Here is a 26,559-nt window from a genome sequence, read left to right as displayed (position 1 = left end):
CTAGTGCTGGGAGGTGCTCATGGTCACTGTGAGGGATAGGGTCCCTACTTGGCTTCTGCACAGCCCAAAGTGAGCCCTTCTCTCTCCACTCCAGGTGTGACAGAGACAGTTCTCTTATCGTCAGAAGCTGTATTCATTGTAGTGAAAACAAATCTCACCTGTGCTAAAAAAAAAAAAAAAAAGAGTATATGCCTTATATCAGCCTTGGTTAACCTATACTTTCATCCACAGTTTCAAATATGGAATTCTTGGTTTCTTTTTAAAAATTAATTTGTTAATTAATTGGATGTATAATTTACATACAGCATTATATTAATTTCAGGTGTACTATGTAATGATTTGGCACCTGTTTACACTGTAGACGATCAACACCAGAAGTCCAGTCACTATAAAAAGATATAAAAAGGAACTCTTTTTCTTGTATGAGGACTTTGAAGATTCACTCTCCCAGCAATCTTCAAATATGCACTGCATTGCTACTGACTATCGTCACCATGCTATACAAGCCACCCTTATGAACTATTCATTTCACACCTGGAAGCTTGTGCCTCCCGACCCCCTTCTGCCACGTCACCCATCCCCTCCTCCCTGGAAACCACCACTCTTCTCTGTGTTCGTGAGTTTATTTGTTTGCTTGTCTTGTTTTTTAGATTCTACACAGAAGTGAGATTATCTTGCATTTGCCTTTCTCTGACTTACTTCACTTAGCATAATACCCTCAACATAGATGGTCCTGGGTTCTAAATTTTTAAAAGAAAAACTTTTAGTCCCAACCTTAGCCCATGATAATGTTCTTGGCTAAGCAAACCTACTCTGATTTAAGGAACTGACATTCATGCAACTAATTGATAAATTGGATTTGCTGTCTCTTAACTATGTTGACAGTGTAAATGAGGAAACCTGGGATAATGATGGCTGGTCTATTGCTGCTGAAATCACTGAGCACTGAACTTAGCTCCAGCATTTCTTTTTTTTTTTTTTTTTTAATTTTTTTTTTCAACGTTTATTTATTTTTGGGATAGAGAGAGACAGAGCATGAACGGGGGAGGGGCAGAGAGAGAGAGGCAGACACAGAATCGGAAACAGGCTCCAGGCTCTGAGCCATCAGCCCAGAGCCTGACGCGGGGCTCGAACTCACGGAGCGCGAGATCGTGACCTGGCTGAAGTCGGACGCTTAACCGACTGCGCCACCCAGGCGCCCCATAGCTCCAGCATTTCTTAAAGTGTGTTCCTGGAAACCGTAAACCACATAGAGGGCCTCTGTGTTTAAATAAACTTAAGAAATGTTATATACTTGAAACTTCACGTGGAGATTCACAACATGCGTTAGAACACTAAAGGCTTTGAGAAGTCCTACACATGAAAAGCCTGTTCGATTTGATGTTTTCATCATATTTGAGAATATTGGACCACAAAAATATAAGGAACTTGGAACAGTGATAATTCATTTTTTGGATAGATTTCACTTCTGTCACAAGATATGTATGCCATCAACAAACATTGAAAAGTGGGTTGTAGAGATATAAATAACATTTATTCAACAAATGCATGTTAAATGCCCACTATGCCTACCACTATCGGTATACATTAGTGAATAAAACAGACGTGGTTTCTGTTTTGTGGAGTTTATAAGAGCATTAAACTGTCATGGGAAGCATTAAGAAAGAAATATCAAGTGGTTATAACCCAGTTGTTCCTTAAGCTATTGGACCATAGCCATGGAACAGGCCCCATGATCTGGGCAGTTAGCTGGGCAGTTGGCCATCGTGTCTACACTAGAAGCTTGAGAACTTACTGACCGAATTGTACCCCTCACAAGAACTGTAAGGAACAGTAAGCACAAACACACTTGGTTCTGGAACAGAAGAAAGCATTTATCCAGGAGAGGAAGTTCAGAGAAGACAGGTAAGCAAAGTAGGTGGTTTTTAAGACTTACAGAATCCCAGTAGATCTGAGGAGTCTTCCCAAAATAAGCTTTGTAACAGTGTCTGATTCAGAGTTCAAGTCAAGTAAATGTTAGCTGGAATGACGAAGATGGTGATGGTGATGATGATGATGATGGCAGTGATGGTGGAGATGACAATGACCGTGATGATGATGATGATGGTGACGAAGATGGTGATGGTGATGATGATGATGGCAGTGATGGTGAAGATGACAATGACCGTGATGATGATGATGATAGCAGTAGTAATCTTTAACTTTGTCCTTTCACTTAATACTGTGTTCACTTGGCCACCAAGAGCTGAACTGTGAGTCTACTTCTTTCTGTTAATGTTTATTTATTTATTTTGAGAGAGAGAGAGAAAGAGGCAGAAGGAGAGAGAGAGAGAAGTCCAAGCAGGCTCTGCGCTGTCAGTCCAGAGCCTGACATGGGGCTCTGTATCACGAGCTGGGAGGTCATGACCTGAGCCCAAATCAAGAGTCACGCGCTCAACTGACTGAGCCGCCCATGAGTCCACTTCCCAAATAACTCTTGAATACACCCTCTCATTTCTCTCTGAAATGCCATTACCTCAGAACAGGCCTTGGTCTTTTCTCAACAACTGCCTTTCTCCCTTCCCTCTCTCTAACTTCCTGTCTTCCAATCTGTGCCCAACTCCGCACCAGTGTAATCATCCTGAAGCTTCAGTCTGACCATGACAGCCCCTTGCCACACAGCCTTCAGGGTTTCCCCAGGGCCTGTACCGAAGCTGCCCGGTGTTTTAGCAGGGATTCCAGAAGCTGCACAGTCTCCCTTCTAGCCTTATCTCTTCCCCTCTCACACGTATCCCTGCTCAGCCACACCCAACCCACTATACCCCAGGACACCATGTATATTGACACTTGCATGCCTTTCTCATCCTCGTCCCCTTACTTGTCGTTTCTTTGTCTTGTCTTTTAGCAAAACCTATACTCATCCTTCAGGGTCCAACTCAACAGTCTGAGCTGGGGCTTTGACTGGTCTCCACTCTAAAATGGACTGTTGTGTGCCTTTGCCTAGTCTCCTGCATGATTTCTGCATTTATCTGTGTGGCCTCACTAGAGCCATGTTGTTATGTGTGTGTGGTGGTTGTGTGTGCATGTCCATGGTGAAGTCAGGGATGGGCTAGAGGAAGAACCAGTCCTCCACTCTACAGATCAAGGACACTGTGTTCTCCCAGTCTTTAGGAAGTTATTAAAATTAGAACCATTTGTCACAGGAGGTCTCAGTGCAGCATCAGGCCCTGGGAGGGCCCAGGGCACATCTCTTGGCCTCTGAAAGGAATGAACCCATTCATTCCCACATTGACTCTACAAATATTTATTGAGAGTCTGCTGTGTCCCGGGCACCATGCTGGGGGCAGGATATAAAGCTAAACAAAAAAAGAGCAAAACCAATTGCTTGTTTTCATGGGATTTATGATCTTTTGCTCTATGAATTGGAGTAGAGGCAGACAACAATCCAGGAAACAAACCAATAAGGTAATTGGGGGGAATGATAAGCGCCACAAAGGAAATAAACAGGGGACATGAGAGGAGTAATGCAGGGGAAGTCGAGAGCTGCTTTCAATGTGGAGATCCTGGAGGACTCCCTGAGGAGGTGGCATTTGTGCTCAGGCCTCAGAAACAGGAAGGGACCAGATAGGTAAATGTCTGGGGGAAGAAGGAAGGCCCCTCAGACCAGGCAGAAAGAAGAGAACAAAGGCAGCCATGTCTGGACCACAGTAAATGAGGGGGAGGGTGGTTGAAGCAGTTAAGAGGTGAACAAGGGCAAGGCCATGCAAGCCCTTGTGGGCCATGCTAAGGAGGTGGGGTTTTATTCTAAGTGCAAGGAGAGGCCTCTAGCAGGTTTTAAGCAGGAATGACGAGCTCCCATTGATGCTTTTCAAACTTTGGAGTGGAGAAGGAATTGCGGAGGGGATAGTGTGGACCAGAGACTGTCGGGAGCTGTCCAGGCCGGGGCTGGTGCTGGTGTGGAGCCGGGGCCAGCACCGCCTTCTCTTCCTTGGAAACCCTGGCAGCACGGGAGGGTTGCAGCGAATGACATCATCCTCAGCTCAGAGCAGGGAACTCCTCCCAAGGGTGAGGCTACACACCAGCATCAAGCTGTCAGCCGAGTGCCTGAGGGAGAGAGGAAGGAGGAAACAACCCCAGGGAGCACCTCCTGCAGCCCAGACACTGGGTACAACACCACAGGCACTTTCTGGATAACACCCACAACTAGTCCCATAAGGAACACCTCTGTTTTGCAGATGAATCCTAAAATCCAGAACAGGGAAAGATGCCTGGAAATCACGTGATCGCACTCCTATCTCACAACCTGTGTGTATCCCTGGCTCTCGTTAGTTATTAATTATATCCTTAGATAAAACTCTTGCTACATTCCGATCACTTGACAACTATTAATTCTCATAACGACTTCACGAGATAGGAACCATCATTATCCCTATTTGCCAGGTGAGGAAAACTAAGACCCAGAAAGGCTAACTTGTCTAAGGTAGCACTGACTGCACCAGGCTTTAAACCCAGGCAGTCTGTCCCAGAATCCACATTCTTTTTAACCCTGCATGATGCCACCTCGCCTCTACTGTTCATGAGTGAGAACAATAGAAAGATCTTCCCCTACCACCTTCTGCCCCCAGCAGGCTAACACATGTCTTATACATGTGATGGTGTTGCAGAGTTGGTTAGTGGCACAGCTACCATCTTGGGGTCTGTGCAGGTAAGGACACCTCACAGCAGGCTGGCCTGTCTGGAAGGGGACGTTGCTCCCAGTTCTTATTCCCAAGTAAGGGGAAGACCTCGGACAAGAAGCTTGAGTGAGAAGGTAGATCTAAGATGTCTGTCTGGTTTAAACTTCTATCTTCAAGCTTCACACGGTACCCAGAAAAGAGGAAGTGCTCAGTAACACTTGACGCGTGGATGGGTGCACGAGTGGTTGAACACAGGCTTATGCTTCCCATGAGAAAGTCTGTGAGGACATTTTTACAGCTGACTCAATACCTAGTACAATGTAGGTGGGCAAGGCAGGAGGGCAGCCTCTGGTTCTTGCCCTCACATTCTGGGGTCCGTGCCAGTGTGACACTGTCAAAGATTTGCAAGGGCATGTTCTATCTAAAGGGAGCAGCTGCTGGGTCGACCCGGCAATTGGACTACTAGGTATTTATCCAAAGCATCCAAAAATGCTGATATAGCAGCACTGTCAAATTATAAGATAGAGCCCAAATGTCCATCAACTGACGAACGGACAAAGAAGATGTGGTCTATGCATACAATGGAATCCTGCTTGGCAACCAAAAAAGAATGAAGTCTTAGCATTTGCAACAACGTGGATGGAACTAGAATGTATTATGCTAAGCGAAATAAGTCAGTCAGAGGAAGATAAATTTCGTATGATTTCATTCATATGTGGAATTTAAGAAACAAAACAGATAAGCATAGGGAAAGGGAAGGAAAAATAAGGTAAAAGCATAGAGGGAGGCAAACCCTAAGGGACTCTTAAATACAGAGAAGAAACTGAGTGTTGCTGGAGGGGCATTGGGTGGGGGGATGGGCTAAATGGGTGATGGGCATTAAAATGGAGGACACTTGTTGGGATGGGCACTGGGTGCTATATGGAAGTGATGAATATCACTGAGTTCTACTCCTGAAAGCATTATTACGGTGTATGTTAACTAACTCGGATTTAAATAAAATTAAAACAAATAAAAATAAATGAAGGGAGCAGGTGCTCCTTGGCTCCAGCTGGTCATTCAAGCCTGTGGGAATGTGGCCAGTGTGGCCAGGTCTTCAGGAGATTCAGATTTTTTCATGAGAACCTGAATATATAGATGTCATACAAAGCTAACTGATCTTTAAAAGGCTGTATCCCAGAGAAAATATATCTAAGGGTTGGCCTGATCAAGCCCTTGGGCCATTGGTTTGAGGCCTCCAGTCCAGAATCAGCAGGAGATGGGCCAGAATGGACTCTGGTTGGTGAGAAGAAAGATGAGAAGGTCCCGGGAGCCTCTGAGAGGAAGTTGCATTTTGCATGCTGGCTTAGCCAGATTCAAGATACGATTGGTGTTTATTTTCCGGTTGTCATCCCAGGATTTTAGTTTTATCTTGTCTAATGTTGTAGCCAAGTGTGGCCATTCTGCAGCGGGATTACAGGATGGATCTTGTGTCCAAAACTAGGCCGAGGTGGGAGAAGGAGGCCAAGAGGGATGGTGGAAGCCGGCCTCATGAGAGAATGAATCTCCAAGAGCTGTAGTATCTTAGAGGCCAGGTTCAGGGCTGACAGCTCAGCAACCCTTCCCAAATGGAGATTCACCACCCATGGCCAAACTCAAAGATGTGAGTTTTATTTTCTTAATCAAGAGAGAAAATTTCTTGCAGGCACTCTTCCCAGTTGGGAAATTCTTTTCATGTTCCATTTAATCTCTTCAGCTGCAGCCAGAGCTTTCTTCGACACTGTCTGTCTGTTTCTTTCCTGTGTTTTTCTCTTCTCTTTCTTTTCCCCCTCCCACTTCCTCTGCACCACCCAGAGCCTGTGCAGGGAAGGGGCGGGGGGGTGGGCAGCGTGCTCATCCTGGCTCCATTTGGGGTGGACTTTTAATCCAGGCGTGTTGCCGACACCCAGCGCTGTGCATTTGCAGGTATTTAATTAAACCAGGGATTCCCAGGGGATTTGAGAAGCCGGCTGGCGGGCAATGGGCTCTATCTCCACATCTTATTTTGACAAGCACTGTAATTATCCCTCGTCGCTGGCAGGCGGAGGCAGAATCACTTTCCTTCCCAGCCCCATCTTCTTAGAACAAGAGTACTCAGGCTGCTCCGTTGCTCCACCAATAAACAGCCTGCGTGCCTAGGTTCACCAGTGAGGCCGAGATTGAGCTCAGCCATGATTCAGGTTAATGCAGACATGCCACTCAGCCTGATTATCAGCAGCAGCGTGGGGCGAGGGGGACTTCGGAGCACCTGCTTCATGCACTAGGGAAACTGCTCCCAAGAAAGACCTTTTAGGGCAGAAGAATTGAGGTGAGGACCACGGCCTCCAAAAGGACAGAGGTTACCCTTCCAGAAGCCACCATGTATGAAGCACCTACTCTGTACCTGTCTGCTGCCAGGTCAGCATTATCATCCTATATTATCTGTGGGAAACTGAGGCTCTGAGAGGAAAAGTTGGCTAAGGTGGCGTCAGGACTCTAACCAGGACCAGCTGACCCCACTACTTCTGCTGTTTCTACTTTATGTCATTGTGTCCTGGGGATGCCACCCACCCCACCTCCACCCCCAGGCTCTGCTATTGGGTAGCTGCTGGAAAGTTCTAGCCAAGTCAGGAGCAAATTCTTCCTCCTGAGGCATGCTGCCCAGGGGTTCTATAGTGAGGTTGAACTCATCTGGCAAGTGGGCTCAGAGTTCTCATGAACTGACACTGTGCGTAATTCAGGGGGACCAGGAAGACAAGGCAAGGGAAGGGTGTTGCTGAGGAAAGGCTGATGGTTTGAAAACACTACCCAAGCTCAGCCTGGCTTCCAGGTGCCCTGTGACCTGGCCTCTTGTCACAGTGCCAGGCAAGGCTGGGCCACCAGCCTGCTAGGAACCTTTGACCCATTCCAGCAATGACCATAGCAACAAGTTGACTGTTACCAAGCACAAAATATTTACGGGGCACAGCATTAGGTATGTGAAACACATCAGTACACTTAATTGGCAAGACCCTATGAAGCAAATGCTCCTGTCCCCATTTAATGGACGAGCAAAATGAGACTCACCAAGCTGCTTCCCTCAGGTCGAACAGCAGATGAGGGGTGAGGCTTAGGTAGGCCTGACGGTTTGTCTGAACCATCGTGTTGTAAAATCCCTTTCCATATCGGTTACGTTCTGAGGGCTCCCAGCCCCCAGAGCTTTTCTTGGAGGAGCTTTAAGGAATGGTTTCAGAGGTGACTGTGGGGAGGAACGCCTCTAAGCTGCCAATCTCAGGAGGGTCCTGGAGTCTCCACCGTGTGCCGTCCAGGCCCTGGCTTCGCTACCTGGTGGTCCCACCCTCGGGAGCACCTTCAGGCGCTGTCTACACTTCCCCTCCTCTCACTGATCAGCGGCCCGCCTCCTACAGACTGAGCCTTCTCCTGAAGACTGGTGTCAGCAGGCTGGAGCCTGCTGCCCAGTGCTGCCAGGCTGAAGGATCTTTTCTCACTGTCTCCATCCAGACCCATCTGTGGATGACTCATTTGGTGAGAGAGGTCCTGGGCATTTGTTCCAGAATCTGAGCTGCGATTAGCAAAGACACTTGGGGGACCTCCCCCCCCCCTCCTCCTCAATACAGCAGAAGGTTTCTAGATCATCTTACTCCAGCTGCCATATAGGGGAATTAATCTGATCTGCAGCCTGGATCCCAATTACTGAGGTTGCCTGTTAAAAACATCCTGGGTCATCTGGCCTCAGGAGTTGGACAGACCTGGGTTTACATCCTAGGGTTTCCATATACTAGCTGTGTGACCTTGAGCAGGTCCCTCTACCTCCTTGAGAGGCCGTGGAGTGTAGAGGTTAAGTGCATAGACTCCAGAGTCAAAGCTGCCAAAGCTCCAATTCCAGCTCTAGTGTGCAATCCCCTTGCTAGCGGTGTGACCTTGGCCAAGTATCTCAGCACCCCTGGGCTTCGCTCTTGAGCTGCAAAATAGGATTCCACAGGTATCCACCTGGTGGGGTTGTCAAAAAGACAAAGCAAATTAAAGGGGGGGGACACCTGGGTGGCTCAGTCAGTTGAGCGTACAACTTTGGCTCAGGTCATGATCTCACAGTTCATGAGTTCAAGCCCTGCATCAGGCTCTGTGCTGACAGTTCAGAGCCTGGAGCCTGCTTCCGATTCTGTATCTCCCTCTCTCTGCCCCTCCCCTGCTCTCACTCTGTCTGTCTCTCTCTCTCTTTCAAATATAAATAAACATTAAAAATTTTTTTAAAAAGACAAAGCAAACTCATGCATTGAAAGGACATATGGCACATATTAAGTGCTCTTATTAGCCACTATTAGGGCATGGCAAGTATTTTCTGGAATGAATATGGATAAACTTCGGTCAACAGTTTTCTCTCTCAAAGATACGTCCGTTGTGAAGGCATCTCAAAGAAGTGTGACCAGGAAGAGTGGCGACAGGTGGGTGGTTCCGGTACCTCATGTCTTCTTTCCCTTACCTCTTCCTCTCTTGCCGCCCCCTGGCATTCTTCATGCAGCTCATGCAACAAGCATTTACTGAGGCCCCTGTTGTGTGCCCAACTTTGTGCTTGAAGTTAGGCACTCAACAATGAACATTGTGGCCCCTGTCCTTTTAGGGACAAACAATTCCAATTTTGTGAAATAGTGCTGGTAGGGATCAGGGAAGGCTTCTTTGTGAATGTGGTATCTGAGGCATATAGCCATTAGAAATAGCAGCATTTCCAGGCAGAGGGAGCAGCTCGTACAAAGGCCCTGAGGTAGGAGCATGTTTGAGGAACAAGAGGGAGGCAAGAGTAGCTGGACTGGCTGAGGGAGAAAAATGTACAAATGAAATTGGAGAATAGCCAGGGATCATATAATAGAGGGCTCTGCAATCACAGTGAGAAGTTTGGGCTTTGTCTGGATTTTCTAGCATAAAGTTGTCAGGAAGGTTAAGTGAGAGGAGAAAGGTAAAGAAAGTACTTGGAACAGCATCTAGCATATTGGTGCCTTAAATAATTGCTAGCCTTTATTACAGCTACTCTTCGTCTTTCCACACTTAGTACCCATGCTGTCTCTTGTCTACAAGTATATTATAGACATTCTGGCTTAGGAAAGAACACTGTACTTAAAGTTACGTGGACTTGGGCAACAAGTCTCATTTCTGCTCCTCCCTGGTTGTGTGCCCTAGCCAAGCCCCCTTTCTTCCCTGGGCTTTTATAAAATGGCTGCATCATCTCCCAGGTGGTTGTGACCATGAACTTGGAAGTAAAGAACTACGGTCAAATATGCTCATTATTCAAACTGCTCTTGGCATCTAAATCAGAAGGTGCAAGCTGACTGGGGCCTCAGGGAAACATCCCTTCCTGCTGCATCACTGGACACTGAGCTCACCTATAGAGAAAGGTCAGAGCAGGTGGGGAGTGGACAGAGTGCCTCCAATCAAGGTCTCAGGAGGCCTCTCAGTGTGACCTCGACTGTGCGGTCAGAGAAGCTGCCAATGTAGCAGCTTGTGTAGCCCCTGGGACCAGCTGGGAATGACCCTGGGGCTGCCATCTAGCCCACCTGTGCATTTTCCAGAAAGAGGCAGCTGAGTGCTGATTCAGGGAAACCCTAATGGTCCCCAAGTCTATTATTATGTTTTAATGAGCTGGAAAAGCACAAACAGAAATCCTTAAGGGTATCGGCTGTGACACACAAATCTAATAAAATAAAACAAAGTGCTTATAAATCTAACCCATAAATTGCAGATAGACATATGGGGCTGTATCTTGTTAGCCCCTAATAAGCTGTATGGCCTTAAGCAAGTCTTCTCTCCTGCCAGAGCCTCAGTTTCTCCATCTGTAAAGTACAAGGATTAAAAAAGACGATGATCCTGCCTTCCATTTCAGACAGGCTTTGATTCTGAATATTTCCTAGTGCAGATCTACCCTGGGATACCTAGTATCTTTATTTGGCACCTTGTCTTATCTGCTCTTGAGAATTCTCTTCCCAATCCCAGCTTAAATATCATTCCTCAAGGCAGCAGCCACGATCACTATAGACAGAATTAATTCCTCTCTCTGACCACATAAACTCCTTTACAGATTTGATAGAGGTAAAGCTAAATGCGTTATTTTCAAAATTCTGTAGTCCCAAAGCATTGTTTATAATCATTCTTATTTAAGCTATCACAATATACCCACAGTTATGTGCATATGGGTCAAATTACCTACGCAACCAGAACACATGTTATGGCTTCCTCCCCAGTACTTAGCATAGGAACTGTAGGCCAACGTGCCATAGTTCCTCAAACTTCATAACTCCACACCTTTTCTGTCTACTGCTTAGGCTGCCCCTACCATATCCTTGGCCAGTGGGCAGACTCCTGTTCATCCTTCAAAGTCCAACCCCCAAATCCCTTCCTCTGTTAAACTCTGTCTTCTCCAGGCAAAGTCTTACTTTGGGGTCTTTCAGACCCATACCCCTTCTACTATCCTGGAAATTGTGTGCTATCAAAGCCTGTTTATTGTCAGCCCTTCCCTCTAGGCTGAGGGCCTTCAAAGAAAGGTCCCTAGGCATCTTACCTCTGCATCCCCAGTGTTATTGGGCAGGATCCAAGAGGGCTTTAGTGCAAGTTAGGGTAAATGAACTTAGTTGCCTGACAATGGTAAAGCTATTAGACAGGTGTATCAGGGGTCTGTATAAAACCACTTCAGCATGAACAGATGCCCACAACTAAGCAAGACCTCAAAGTGGTAGACATCTCATCCTGAGCCCCAGACAGTGTCTTCATTGCCATTCTAAACCCTCTGACCATCTTTTCACACCCCCTGTTCCCTACTGCTTATCTCTTATCCATATAAATAAGGCCAACAGTGTCTCCCAGGGAACATTCAGCTACTTTGTCACTGTTCTGTTTCCAAAACTGGGGATAGAGGTAGTTCATAGATGATGTTCCATGGTATGCTTGGCAACATAGACATATATTACATAGATTCATTTTGTGTAATTCAACTGCTTTGCAAAAAAAAAATTATGAGGCAAAATTTACAGTTGATAAATAATGCTGGTGGTCAGAGTAAAACACGTTCTAGAAGTTTCCTAAACTCTTTCTGTGGAGCCAGCACTGAGCAACAGCGAAGGAACTATCAGGAAGAGCCAAGTCTTTTAGGGTAGTCTGGGCTGTAGGGGGCAGGCAGAGCTCAGTAAGCCAATCCATCACCCATATTCCGGTTTCACCTCTCAGTCTCCAGACCCTGCACCAGAAAGCTTCTTAAGAGAATTATCTGTTCTCTTCTCAACGACTGGACCCAGCGGGCTGTGTGTGCCCCAGCACTTGTTACCCCAGCCTGGATCTTGGTTGAAAGCATAAAAACATGGGGTCAGTGTTCAGATCTGATCAAAGGGGAGAACCAGAATGTCTGGACAGGTACACCGGCTTGTGGCAAAAGCCTTGGAAAAGACAAACCTTGGGTTTTAGGCTCAACACTGCCTGTGACCTAGGCATCTCACCCTGTGACCTTGGGCCTCATGAGGACAGTGGGACTTCCCTGGCACACAGTACAGTGTTGTGAGTTTGCTGGCCTTCTCCCTCCCAGGACCACCTTACGTTAGCCAGTAGTTCTGTCTCCCCACTCCCCTACCCCCAGGAATCAGGGTGATCCAATCTTGGCAGCAGGGGGTGGGCAGCTTGTGTGTGTCTCAGAGATTTCCAGAATTTTCAGGACTGTCTAGTAAGAAACATTTCATTTAGAGACTAATTCTTCTTGGACATTGTCTCTTTCTCTTCTTTCTATTAGTTTCTCTCTGTCCCTCTCTGTGTATGCTTGTGTCTTTTTTCTGTCTCCGTCTGCCTTGCCCTGTCTTTGTCTGCCTTTTTCTATCTAAGCTGTCTCTTGCCTTCACCTTGTTTCCTTTGGTCCCTAATGCTCTTCCTCTCAGTGGTTTTCACTTTGCTTCTCTCTCTCCACCTGCTTCAGCTCTCTCTCTTCCTCCCCATCTGTCTCTCTGCTTCTCCCTTTACCTCTCCTACTCCTTCTCCCCTGCTTCTCCCTCTCTGCTGGTCTCTCTCTACTTCTGTCTCTAACTGTCCATCCTCCTCATTAGAAAAGATCCCCTCTGGGTCCCAGTGGCCAGGCCAAGCACCCTATACAACATAGACTTTCCTGATGTCCAGCAGACAGGAGCCCAGCCTCCTGGCTGGAGTGTAGCATCTGCAGTGGTTTGTTTCCACTTACCAAAGGGCATCTGTAATTAATGTGGGCAGTGATTAAGGAGCTGGAGATGTGTTTATGCTCCTCTCAGGCTGCAATGAAACACCCGTAACATTTAATGTGGTGCATTGACATTTAAATGTCAATTAAAAAGTCCCTGTTCTGCTTGGCCGGCCCCTAGATCCTCAGATAAGCGTTGCCCTCCTGCCTGCATTGCCAGCCCCACTGAGGGCTATCGGCATGCAGATGACACGGCAGCCACAGTGACCGTGACATTAGGGGTGGGCAGACTCTGAGTGGGCTGAGGTGGCTGTGAGAGCACGCAGACTTGGAGGACCTCATGAAAAGAGTCAGGGAGGGGGATGGTGCCAGGCCGGGAGCAAGGCCTGGCACAAGGTGGACGGGAGCAGATGTATGAAGGGGACTTGTGGGAGGCAAGATCAGAGGCAGCGTTGGCCTTCTTCTGCTCTTATGCCTGCCCCTTCGGGACATTGCTTGAAGCTCATCTTGCACTTATCTCTTAGGTGCAAAGTCTCTGCTGATCACCCTTCACTGGACTGGGAGCTTCTTGAAGCAGGGGGCACATGTTTGATTCATCTCCCTGCCACCCATCATGCTTGGCATGCACAGTGTTTGGCATGCAGTGGGTACACTAGGATAGTCTATTCAGTTCAATGCAGTACTTATTAATTGAGTTCCCACTGGGTGGGACACCTTACCCTAGGAACCAAGGCTACAAAATGATGAGGACTCAGACCCGGCCCCAAGGAGTGCATTCTGTTTTCAAAGACAAATAGAAAAGGCAAATGCTAAGGTAGATGGGTGCACAGGCAGCTGTCCCAGCAAGGATGACAGGGGGAGCTCCCAGGGGACCTCAAATAAAGACAGACAGAAAGAACAAACATGCATTTGCAAGGCAGATCAGAGGCAGACGGAGTTCTAGGCAGAGGGCCCAACACTAGTGTGAAGCTAGGGGTGAGCCTAGGAGTACTTAGGGACAAGGAATAAATGAGTGGTCAGTGACATGGACATAACAGGTTCGCTGTTAAGTCTGTGTCCAGGGACCACACAGGGACCACACGACTGTTTGGGGTTCTGCCACCGGCACATGGGCCCTGTGAGAGCAGGGACCTCATCTGTATTATTCACTACTATGTTCCCAGTGGTGGGAAGCGTGCTTGACACATAACAGACACTTGGTAAACATTTGGTGGATGTCTTCTCCAGCTTCCCTCCCCTTGTCCAGTTCCAAAGTCCAGTGGGTCCCTGCAAGTACATTTATTTTGCAAGAACCCTTTTCAAAGCCTAGAATCCTACAGGTACCTTACTCCCTCCTCCCTTGCATGCTGTCTCTCAGCCCCTGAGCCACTGAGTCTGAGAACAGCATGCTCCATTTTCTCAAGAGTCCTTTCAACACGGGGCAAATTTGCATTTAAACTTTCATGGAATTGTAGTACAGAGGAATATGTCTTCCTGAGCCCAGGGCTCCATGCTGCAGGTAGAGAATGAAACATAGCAAATGGGACATCTGCCCAGAATGGGGTTCAGGCCCTGGAATCACACATGGGGCCAGGTGTAGTGCTGTGGCTTCCTACAGTCCTGGCCCCAAGGCAGTGTCCATCTTCTCCTCCATTCTGGAAGGGGAGCCCAGGGCTCCAAAGTTGTAGCCTTTTGGTTTGGTTTCCAGAGGCATTTCTCACCCTGCCCACACCCCTCCACACACAGATCTGGTTCCCTCATGATATGCCCTTCCAGTCTTGGGAAGTGCTGGAGACTTGCTAGGAGAGCCCAAGAAACCCAGAGCTTCCCTGTCTTGCATCCACCAACCTGTCATTTACTCATCCCTGTTCTTGGTCAGAAGCCTCTCCCAGAGTGGAAGTGACTCTTGCCTGTTGATTTAGCAGGTGCTGCTGCTCTCCGCCTTGGCTGGGGTACAGTTTGCACAGCCCAACCATGTAGGCACAGCGGGGGAAGGAATGAGTGTAGTGAGTGTTCTGACTGCGGATCAATCAGTTGCTCAGTTTACTGGAATTACATCCCAGTGGCTGCTATTGATGGAACTGCATGACGGGGTACTCAGAGCCTGCTGGACACAGGCTCACAGTCCTGCATTCAATTTTTATAACCCTGACATCACCTCCCCATGCACTGAGCTTCCTCTCCTGTTCTTCCCCAGGCACCTCACAGTCTGGCCTGGGATTTCTAAGGTGGAGGATCTACGCAAGTATTTGGCATAAAGATACAGTTAAAGTCTTCCTTAGTCTCCTTCTTTCCTTTACCTTACTTGTGGAAGAATGCAAAGGAATATGCACACAATTTAGAAGAGGACATTTTATGATTCTGTATATATTTAAGAAGTTTCTTATCTCAATACATCCTTGCCTCCAAACACTGTTCTTACACACACACACACACACACACACGTATGCATAGTCCCCAACTACCCCACGTCCTCCTTACTTCATTGCTGTCATAGCACACAGTGAACAACACATCAAGGATTAGATGCACATTAAAGTCTGCTGAATCTTCAACAGCGGTCATGATTAAAATGAGGAGCCCGTACCCCAAGGGTACACAAATGGTTATCACAGATACAGAAAAAACCATTGGCCTTCTATTGATAATTTTATATTTCCTCACTTTTAATTGCTATAGTTATGCATGTTTGATAAGGCACAGTGTATATTAACTCAGTAGCTGATGCTATTAGCATATTAAAAACTGTGCTCCTGTTCAGGTGTTTAAAAATCATAGCACCATACTGTTCTTCTTATCTGATTATCTCACCCCTGCTCAGATATTCTTAAATGTCCCTAAGGGTCCTGGAGGATAAATTGAGAACAACATTTAATTGAACAGCATCTTCCCTGTATCTTTCCATTTGGTCGTATTTGGTAGCAGAGAAAGTGCCGTGAGGTGGTGTTGACCATGGTGCCGAATAAGCATTGCCTACAGGGTGGATTGCAGGAGGCACAGATAAAAATTCAGATTCCTGGATTCTTCCTGCCCTCCCTGGCTGATTGAACAACACTCTCTTCAGAGCTGCAGACTATAAGTCCATATCTTTAAAAGCAGCTCCCGTAATTGTTCAACCCTGGGCACCACAGGGCTAGGACATGATGTTGCTCTTTACCACGGGAGGCAACAGACCCTTGTCCAGCCTCACCCGGAAGCCTGCATGTGGTTTGTCATTATTTTTTGTTTGTATTTTTGTGAGACTTTTTCCTGCTTACACTCTTTCAGGATAGGCCGTTTTTATTGCTGATGCCTCATCCCTTTGCAATATCTATCAGTTTTCATTCATTCAATACATGTTTTTCTGGTTACACTTATTATCATTTTACTTTCATTTGACAGATACAGAAACTGAGGCCAAGAGAGATTTGTTTCTGACTTAGCTTGTAAGAAATACATTCAGAAATTTAAAACAAGTTACCTGGCTCCAAATTCTATGTCTTTTTACTTTTACTTCAGGACATTTTAATGAGATGGCCACCAGACAGGAGTTCCGTGTGTAGAGTGCATTGTGCCCCTCGGCCCTTCTTCCTCTCCCCTTCTCATCCCCCACCTTCAAGTGCAGGCTGCAGAGAAAATTAACATTCAGGACACATTCTGCTCCCTTCTGATTCCCATGGAGAGAACACAGCCTCTGCCTGCCAATTAGTGACGCTCGGATCTTTATTAAAGATGGGGACAGCACGTTCCAGTTATGCAAACGCCCTTGTCTGAGAGCAGCCATGGACCAGCACACTAGCCCCACTGCTCCCCACGGAGCCACCACAGAGGTGACTTGGCACCCCCAGTGCTGCTTTAATCAGTGGTCAAATCGATAAGTATTTATTAAACCTTCTCTGAGGTGCTGCAGGAAGCATAGGGACACATACCACCTCTGCCTAAAAGAACCAAGAGCTCAGTGGGGAGTGTGGCTGGGGAGGGGGAAGAACTTACAAAGGTCTTCTGCTGTCTTTAAAAAACTCACAGTTTCCATTTATTACCCTCCCCCCACCCAAAAAATAGGTAAGGAGAAGAATTGACATTTGTTAAGTATTGTGTGCCAGGCACTGTTAGGCACTTTACATACATTATCTCATTCACATCCATTAATTTGGAACATGATTCTGGTGTTTCTGAATGCTTTGGTGCATATCTGCTTTATGTGGGAAGCAATATGCTCTTTGTTTCAAAGCATGTGTTTTAAGTAGGCAGAATTAAGATTATAACCCTGGCCCTGCCACTTTCTGCCTATGAGACCTGGTGGCCTCAAATTCCTCATCTGAAAAATGGGAAGAAATAATACCTGTCTTCCAGGATTGTTGGGAGGAATAATTAGATACTGCATTTAAATCCAAGTGTCTTGTCTCCACACGACACAGTACAATGTTAAGATGCCTACTATGTAAGAAGATGACAAAAATGAGGCAAGTACAGAACATATATTAACAATAGTATATTATCAGTATGGATTCTGGAAGAAAACAATTATGGAAGGAGACTTGTCTTCTAATTCTGAGCTATCTGTGCCCTTATGTATTTACATTTAATTTTTTCAAGGAAAAGGGGATGATTGCATTAAACCGAGCCTCCAAGAGATTCAGTGACTGGCCCAAAGTCATACAAAGACTGGAGGGACCAGGACAGGGCTTAGAAGTGTATGTTTTCAATACCCATGCTCTCCCCCCAACACCATGCTGTCTCACTCCCCCTGGGAAACAGATCTGCAATCGTTCAGAGACCTCATAGTCTACATTGGTGCATGGACCACTGTTAATTTCTCTCTTGGAGACTGGACCAGTGGAGAAGGTTTGGGCTGAAGCAAAAAAACAAGGCAAAGGAAGGTAAGGATGGAGGTTAAATGGGTCCCTGATTGTCAGAGGCAGTGCTGTTAACAAGAGTGGAGCACCATGAAATTAATGACCCACCCAAAGCACCTGAGAAACAGAACTGGTTATTAAAATCCAAAACCATAAACCAGGAAAAGGAGGAAAACAAGCACAAAGAATCAGGAAGCAGGAAGCTATGGCATGGAGTATGGAGAACACAAAATCTATGATAAGCAGCTGGGTATTCAGAAGCATAATCTGATTCTGGAAGGCAGGGGTTTGTAGCTTGGGCACTGGGAATACTTGTCACCTAGAAGACCTGGAAACAGAAGTGCACAAGTCCCAATTGTTGTAGACAATGAAATACAGGTCAGTGCCTAAGGTGCAGGGGCAGGCACTCAGGTGAGAGGCACTGGTTCTCAACATAGAGGGATTTTACCCCTGAGAATTCTGGAGACTATTTGGAAGTGTGTTTGACTATCACAACTGGGGTGGGGGTGCTACTGGTATTTAGAAAGTAGAGACCACATGTACTGCTAAATATTCTACAATGACAGGACCTCCTTCTACCACAAAGAATTATCTGGTCCCAAAAGCCCAAAGGAGGGAAACCTTGGTCTAAAGGATGAGTAAGAAGCGGGATACGGGAGATGAGAGAGTTAGAGCCCAGACCAAATATCAGATGGGAAGTCAGGAGGAAAACAGGTCAGACTAGAGATTGAGTTAAGAGGACACAAGGAGGGTAAGTGATCAGTCAGATTAGGAGATCATACAGGAGGTCAGGCAAGAAGTCAGAAGGTGTAAAGGAATTTCTGAGCTCAGACAGAAGGTTGGGCTCTAATCATCAAAGAAGCAAAGATCAAGAAGCAATGAGGAAGGGCAGTTGAAGCCAGAGCCAGGAAGAAAGGCTGTCGACAAGGAGCCAGACTTGGTCCGAGTTTGGATGGGAAGTGAACGTGTTGGCTGTGGGTCAAGGCAATGCCATTCTGGACAGAAGTTTGAATAAAGCCAAGAGGCCTGAGTGCTTCACTGCCAGGGGCCATCAACGGACTGTGAGATCTAAAATTCCATCCTGAGCCCTAAAAGTCAAGGGCGGGCTGCTGGTTGGACATGATCTGCAATGGCTGAAAGCAGGGGTAGTGGGGAGAGCCTTGAGAAGGAGGAAGAGGCCACCAGAGAGAGAGTTCTCTAGGAAAGCAAAAACCTAGCCAAGAATCTGCAAGCAGGAACATGCAAACCATCCAGAAAAACTGACTGCGGGGGCAGCTGCTCATGCCACACCTCCTGTTTTGACCACAGAAACACTCCTTACTACAGGCACCAGGCAGAGTCTCACTGAAGAGCTGCCCGGGGCCTAAGGTGAGGTTTGCATCCAGGGTCAGGGCAACCCTGGTGTGTAGAGCATGGTCTATGAAGTCAGACTCAGGTAGGTCCTAATCCCTGCTCTGCCACCTTCTACATGTGTAACCTCTGGTAGGTTACTGCCTCTCTCTGAACCTCAGTTCCTTCATGTATAAAATGGGAGCACTAAAGGAGGTTACCATGGTGGATTACCTGAACTATAGCCTTTGTGGCTTTTATTATTGGAAGACAATTCTAATAATCTTTTATAGAACATGATCATTGGATCGTGTTGGATCATTGGATCCAGTTGGATCATTGGAACGTGATTCTGGTGTTTCTGAACACTTTGGTGCATATCTGTTGCAGAGAATCATTCATTCACTCAACACACATTTCCTGGCAGTTGGTATGTCTCAGACACGTGCTGCATGCTGAAATTATGTGGAGGAGCAGAGATTGATTTCTGTTCTGTGTTTACTACACTACTGAGATTTGAAAGGTATCTTAAAGTTCATAAATGCCCTCCTTAGGCTTAAGTACCCTATACAACATCCCCAATAAGTGGCCTTAGCTCACACACTTCTAATGGTGGCCAGCTCACCACCTCCAGAGGTACGTGACTCCTTTCACAGACCGCTGTAGCTAGAACATTCCTACCTGTGTTGAGCTAATATCTTCCTGGTTTGGGCTCTTTCTCTGACACTGCCCAGACTTGTTTATTTCCTCTCCCACATTGCATCCCATTTGGAATTCTCAGTGGCTAACCCACTCAGCCTCCTTCTCTAGATCAGGATTGTTTTTCGACTCTGTGCACTATTGAGTGACCCTTCTCAGAATGGGCTCCAGTGTATCCCTTCCCTCTAAAGGTGGAAAGCAGCCAATTGCTGCAACCTTGTGACCCTTTCACCAACAGTGACCCTTTCACCAACACCTCCCTGCAGCCTGGGGTGACCTCAGAAAGATAGAGATAGAGCTCTTTCGAGGTAACCTGGAACATTCCCAAAATTCAGAGAACAAATCAACTTCTCTGACTCTCTCTAAGGAGCCCATTCTGACCCAGTTGATTGAGCTCCCCGAAATCTGTCCCCAAGGCACAGCAGGAGAGGGACTTTCACTGACTGGGTTTTCTAACCCTGACCTCTTCATGACACTCTTGGCAGACATTCTGTGTCCTCCCAGACCTCACTTTGGGAAGCCTCAAGCCCAGGGTTAGCTTTGTTAGGCTTATTATTTTAACCAAGACAGAGAAGCTGTCCTCAGTGAACTTACACTCCAGCAGAGTAATCAAGATTCGATGAAAGGAAGGAAAGTAATATGAAGAGAGGCTTAGAATGAGCTGCTGTCACAGAAAGAGTAAAAGCAGGCATTTGATATCTGACCACTGGAGCTGTTCTCTCCAAAGACAGCTGTCACGGATGGGGACAGAAAGCAATCGAAGGTCCCCTACTTTCTGCAGCATTTTCTCATTTCTGCTTTATGTCCCACAATGCTGTACGTGGTAGGGTGCTGGGTCCAGCTGATCCAATATGGATTTCAGCTCTTCCCAGTAACTGGCTGAGTGATATCAGAAAAGTCACTTCATCTCTCTGAGCCTCTGTTTTCTATACAATTAGGGGAAAACAATCATTGGGAAAATCCAAGGACATATATTCCTTACATACATGCTTTGCATGTATACCTGACAAATGGAAGCTATAGTCTTCTTCTCCTCATTATTTTCATAATAATAATGTTAATTACTACTGGCATTCAAGACCATGAACAACCTGGAAGAATGAAGATCTCATCTCCTTTTCTTTCTATGCTTTTCTCCCTTGGAGAATGCACACCGGTTTATCCTTCCTCATATCCACTCATTCTCTCTCTGTCTCTCTGTTTCTCTCTCTGTGTCTCTCTCTGTCTCTCTGTCTCTCTCTCTCTCTCTCTCTCTCTGGCTGTCATTCTCTCTCTCCCCTTTTCAGTGCCCCGATAGGTTCCTGAGAGGGCTGGAAGCTGGGATTGTAAACTGCCAGATCTCATGCCTTGTTCTTATTCCTCTCTCCAAAATCTTATCAAATATTAAAAGCTGTGAAATAGGAGGCAGGTTTTTAATCATTTTAATCACAGCATTTTTCAGCCTGCTCACAAGGGCTCGAAGGAATCGATTCAGAAGTGGTAATTATCCTTGCAGCCCTGTGCCAGGCTCCAGGTCAGCACTGGAGCGCCAGCGACAGATGGCAGGCACTGGGGAGGGCTCCTCCCAGGTGGGGGCACCGAGCAGGAGATGCCTTGTGGGAAGACGGAAAGCTAAGTCACCCCAGGTTAGGCATCGGGTTTTAAACTGCGCACCAAAATCAATTGAAAACCGGCTTTTTTACTATGTTCTCCTTAAGTGCTGGGTACTTTTAGTCCCATTCAGCCCTCACAGCAAGTCAGGGAGGCATTTACAAATACTGAGGCTACAAAATGCAAGGCCCATCAGAAAGTGACACGGCCAGACCTGGCCAGCTCCGAAACCTGCACTGTGTCCTCTGTCCCTCGATCACCCCTCTGTGCAGGGAACCGCTGCTGCCCTAGGTGCCCTGCCTCCCTTTACCAAGCCCGCACTGTCTGCCCGGCCTGCTCGCCTCCCTCTCCTCCCCTGCAGGGCTATTTTATGGGCTCCGGCTGACTCCTGTTCTCCTGTGGCTACTGGGATTTATCCATGCTTTTCATACCCCACCCCACCAGGGAACCCCTAACACTCTCCAATAGTCTGTGCATCACCTCCCGGCTGCTGCTCACCTCCCCAGAATCCTTTTTGGACAGTACTCCCACCCACTCAGCTCCGTGCTGCATACTCCAACAAGACTCAGCTTCCTCCAGCTCTCATATGCCTTCCTGCCTTTGCACATGCTTTCCCCAGGCCTGGACCATCTCACTCTGTCTCACCTTCCAGGTCTCAGCTGAAACATCAGTTCTTCCTGGAAAGATTGCTGACTCCTAATTAGGTGTTTTCCCCCCAACAGATACAGCTATGGCTTTCCTCCTGTTACAGCAGCCAGCTCTTTGTTGGGATGGCCTGTTTGCGTTGTTGGGATTCCTTTGGCTGGCCAGGCTGCAAGGGGACAGAAGGCACGACTGCCTGATTCCCCACTGTAGTCGAGGACCAAGCATGGTGCCCAGTGCAGAGCAGGGACTCGGTAGACAGTAGCTGAGTGAGTTATAGAAATAATGAGACTGGAGGTTTAGGGAATCAGGCAGAATCTGTAGCTCTGGGCCAGACGAGGCATGCAAGTGAACAGAGTTGGCCATTTGCATACAAAATCTAGAGGCATATTCTTCAATATCACAAGAAAATATGTATTCCATCATTTTCCTTGAAAAATGCATCCCTCTTGATCTATCTTTCATTTCCCCACGTTTAATAGAGATGTGAATACAGAGAACTGTGTCTGTACTGTAAGACGAATAGCACCCCACACACAGTAATAAATGATGACCCAGGCAGTCTACTTGTTGGAAAGATGACAGGAAGTTGGGGGCACTGTGGCGAATGGAGGTGCACAGGTCCCATCTAAAGGGACAGATGTTTCTCACCCCCAGTCTGCTGTTGCCCTGGGGAATGTGACCACATCTCCTGCCTTTTCAAACAAAGCTAGAAATAGACCGCATGTATAATATCCCAATTTTTAAGAGTTGTCTCAATTACATACACACACGCATATGCGCAAGCAAAAACAAAATAAACAAGCCAAATAAAACATCTGCTGAGAGGTTTGGGTTCTTAGATTGCAACTCCTGCATACGTTTTCCTGCTGAGTAGAGAAAATCGCCTTGCAGATGGACTCAAGTGGGACCCCAACACCCAAATCCAAGCAATGCTTAGGGTTGTGCACACCGAAACACTCCCTTCTTATGTTCACGGTGCTTTCTTGAAGCTTCAGAAACCCCCACACCAAAGGAAAAATATTTATAACCCAACCAGGCAGTGCTTAAAAAGATCAAGGCAAATGAGAAGCGCCCAAATCACTCATATTGTTCCCGCTTCCTCTCTGCTATAGGATCAAGTGCTTCCGGTTTCAATGATTAATCACCTCTCTGTTTTCACCACAAGTTGCACAATGTTATTGACTGGAACAGAAGTGTTCATTTCGAGACTTGGCCTCTGGAACAAATGCAAGTCCCGGGGATGAGCTGATGATTGCTTGAGGCATGTGTGTGCTGCCCAGTGTTTTATGTTGCCTCATTTAACCCCTGAGACTGAAACTACCCCATACCCCCATTTACCAATGGACTCAGGGAAGCTCAAGTAACTATCAGACAAAGGCATTACTATGACAATTAATGGCCACTATCTATGGAATGCTTACTATGTTCCAGGTATTATGCCAGGCACATCACACTTCCTTTCTTATTTAAGCTTTATAACACCTCATAATGTATTTGGGGAGGGGGAGGATAAGGAGCCTGGACAGCGGCATGAGTATTTTACACACAAAATAAATGAGGCAGAGAGAGGTTAAGCCCAAGGGCACACAACTAACAAGCGGTAGAGCAGAGGCCAGCTCGGTGTTCACGGCTCCTGCCTCAGCTCAGGCATTGTTTTCATACGTCCAGCTGCAGCATGGACCACACAGTCTTTTTCAAGCCAGCCGGGAAGGAACAGGTGGTTTTTTTTTTTAGAAACTCTAGTTACTACAATACTTCTGTGGGTGGTCTAGGGTGCTGCTGGGACTTTTGTTACACCCTTAGTATGTCACCTGTGCTGGGGGTTGGGGAGGAAGATGCTGTGGAGGACTGAGGAGATTTATTCCACCAGCTCTTACATTGCTGTTGAATATGCCTGGAGCTTGCTTTCTGTGGATGCTCTACGGCCGTGCCTCTCAAACTCATATCCTTGGAAATACTCCCCAGGTCTGTGAATTCTCCAAGAAAACTGATTTTTACACTTAGCCAAAAGGCCAAGAAGCGATAACTGATTTTTATTTAAATTTTTGCATTTAGGGGTGCGTGGGTGACTCAGTAGGTTGGGTATCCAACTTCAGCTCAGGTCACAATCTCACAGTTCGTGAGTTCAAGCCCTGCGTCAGGCTCTGTGCTGACAGCTCAGAGCCTGGAGCCTGCTTCAGATTCTGTGTCTCCCTCTCTCTCTGTCCTTCCCCCATTCATGCTCTGTCTCTCTCAAAAATAAAAAAAAAAAACATTAAAAAATAAAATAAAATAAAAATTTGCATTTAAATAAGAATAATTTAAACATCACTTTAATATTCTCAATTATCTGTCATGACCACCTGTAACAATCTGTGCCTGGAGTCCACAAACTATACAGCCTGTGGAGCAAATCAATGCCCAACTTGTTTCTGTAGGCCCTGGGAGCTAAGAATGGTTTTTACAGTTTTAAATGATTAGGGAGAAAATCAAAAGAAGAATATTTCATGGTACTTGAAAATTGTATGAAATTCCAATTTCAATGTCTGTAAGTAAAGTTTTATTGAGACACAGCAACACTCATTTGCCTGCAAGTTATCTATGGCTGTTTTTGCAATAAGACAGCAGAGTTGAGTAGTTGGAAGAGAAACCATACAGCCCGCAAAGCAGAAAACATTGACTCTTTGGCCCTTGACGGAACAAGTTTACCAACGCTTCGTCTATGCAGTGTGATTTTACAATCCATATTGACATTTGCTTCCAGCCGAGCTGGGTACCCTATTTATTCGGGGGGTTTTGTTTGTTTGTTTTTACTTTTACTGTCATGAGAGAATAAGGAAGGAGAAATAGCGAAGGATTTAGGTACCTAAAGCACCTGTCTGTGAACAAAAACAATTTTCTAGCAGTTCTGGGAGAGAGGCGCTGTGAGAGCCCTCATAGCATAAGAGAGACAGGCAGGCTGAAGCACAATGTAAGAAAATGTCAACTCCACACCACAATCGCACTGCAAACAGCAATTCACTTTCAGCCAAACTACCTTGCATTAAACTAATGTTGTTAATTTGAAGTTTATTGGTTTTGCAGTCTTATTTGTGTTTAATTTGGAAATTTGTTTCCGTTTTATAGCTCAATAAGAGCTATAAGCATAAGGATTTTATACCTAGCTTTATGTGTGTCTATATTAAGTAACTTTATGATAAAAATAAGTTAAATCAACACATTAAAATTTTTCCCCTTTAATAGGGCATATGTTACTCAAGTTTAAGCAGGAAAAAGTGGATGTAAGAAATATCAATTACATTGTATCTTTAAATCAGTGTAATCTGTTCTAAATTGCCACCTGCCACCCTGCTAGAAAATTCTATCTTAGGTATTTGGGAAGGTCTCCACATCAGTCTGAGGGGAGAGGGGATTATCAAATAAGAACCCTAAGCTTAAGCTGGAACCAGGTTCTCATTTTAGGGTGGTGGTTAAATATTTGTTAACATTGTTCCTGTGTCTACCCTGTATTTGCTTTAGTATTATTATTTTAAAAAATTGTTGTAATGTTTGTTTTTTGAAGAGAACGAGACAGAACACGAGCAGAAGAGGGTCAGAGAGAGAGGGAGACAGAATCCCAAGTAGGCTCCAGACTCTGAGCTGTCAGCACAGAGCCCAATGCAGGGCTCTGACCCATGAACCATGAGATCATCACCTGAGCCGAAGCCAGACGCTCAACCAACTTAGCCACCCACGTGCCCCATCTACCCTGTATTTGAGTGTGCTGATTTCCACTGTCCATCCCTTAAGCTCTGCTATGCAGAGTGGCTCAAAGTTTTGTCTCACTTAGTCCTTCTGCCTGCTTCCTTTACACCCATTCAGCCTCCTTTCCCTTTTGGACAAAGAGAGCCTGCAGTTTTTCTCAATATGCATTTAGAAGCATATGTGTGGGGTTGGACAATGAAGTGAGAGAGACAACTAACGACAAGTGGTCTTTCTTCTTAACAATTCACTTTATTACAACTGTTACGTAGAAAACATCTTTTTTCTTTGCTGAAAAGTTTTACCCAGGCACTGAAAATTAGAGAGTACATGGAGCTCTTTAAATCATCTTCTGAACTCCCCAGTGTACCAGTGAGCTATTGCTGTGTAACAAATCATTCCAAATGTAATACCTTGCAACAATAAAAATAATTTGTTTTTTTCACAAGCCTGTAATTTGTGCAGGCCTTGGTAGGGATACTTTGTCTCTGTTCCATGTGCAGTCAGCTGGGATAATTCAGTTGGGGTCTGGAGGATCCACTTTCAAGCTGGCTCACTCATGTGGTTGGTAAATTGGGGCTGGCTGTTGATTGAGAGCTACCGGCAGGAAGCTTGTTTCTTCTCTACGTAAGCTCTTCCATAGGCTTCTGGTTTGGGCCTCACAGTAGATGGTGGTTTCAAGGCAGCTGGATTGCTTCAAGAACAGTCTAAAGGCTTCACAAACAAGCATTCCAGCAACAAAGGTAGCAGCTGTATTGCCTTTCGTGATCTAGCCTCAGAAGTCACCCAGAGCCATCTAACCTGCCTGCCACCATTCCACATCATGCATTAGCTGCTTGGGCCAGTGAGTTTAAGTCTTCAAGCTTCTGTCTCCTCCACTAGAGTGAGGACAAACAGTATTACCACAAGGTAATGCGGTGATCATTAGATAAGA

General features: G+C 46.2%; 1 protein-coding gene across 3 annotated transcripts in view; it reads left to right on the top strand.

The window, feature by feature from the left end:
• KCNIP1 (potassium voltage-gated channel interacting protein 1) overlaps positions 1 to 26,559 on the top strand; it is a 345,736-nt gene that overhangs the window by 175,259 nt on the left and 143,918 nt on the right. The gene's annotated exons all lie outside the window — the stretch shown is intronic.

This window comes from Prionailurus bengalensis, chromosome A1 (genome assembly GCF_016509475.1).
Source record: "Prionailurus bengalensis isolate Pbe53 chromosome A1, Fcat_Pben_1.1_paternal_pri, whole genome shotgun sequence".
Lineage (NCBI taxonomy): Eukaryota > Metazoa > Chordata > Mammalia > Carnivora > Felidae > Prionailurus > Prionailurus bengalensis.
Note: the sequence above shows the minus strand (reverse complement) of the source record. Positions and strands in the feature narration are given on the sequence as shown.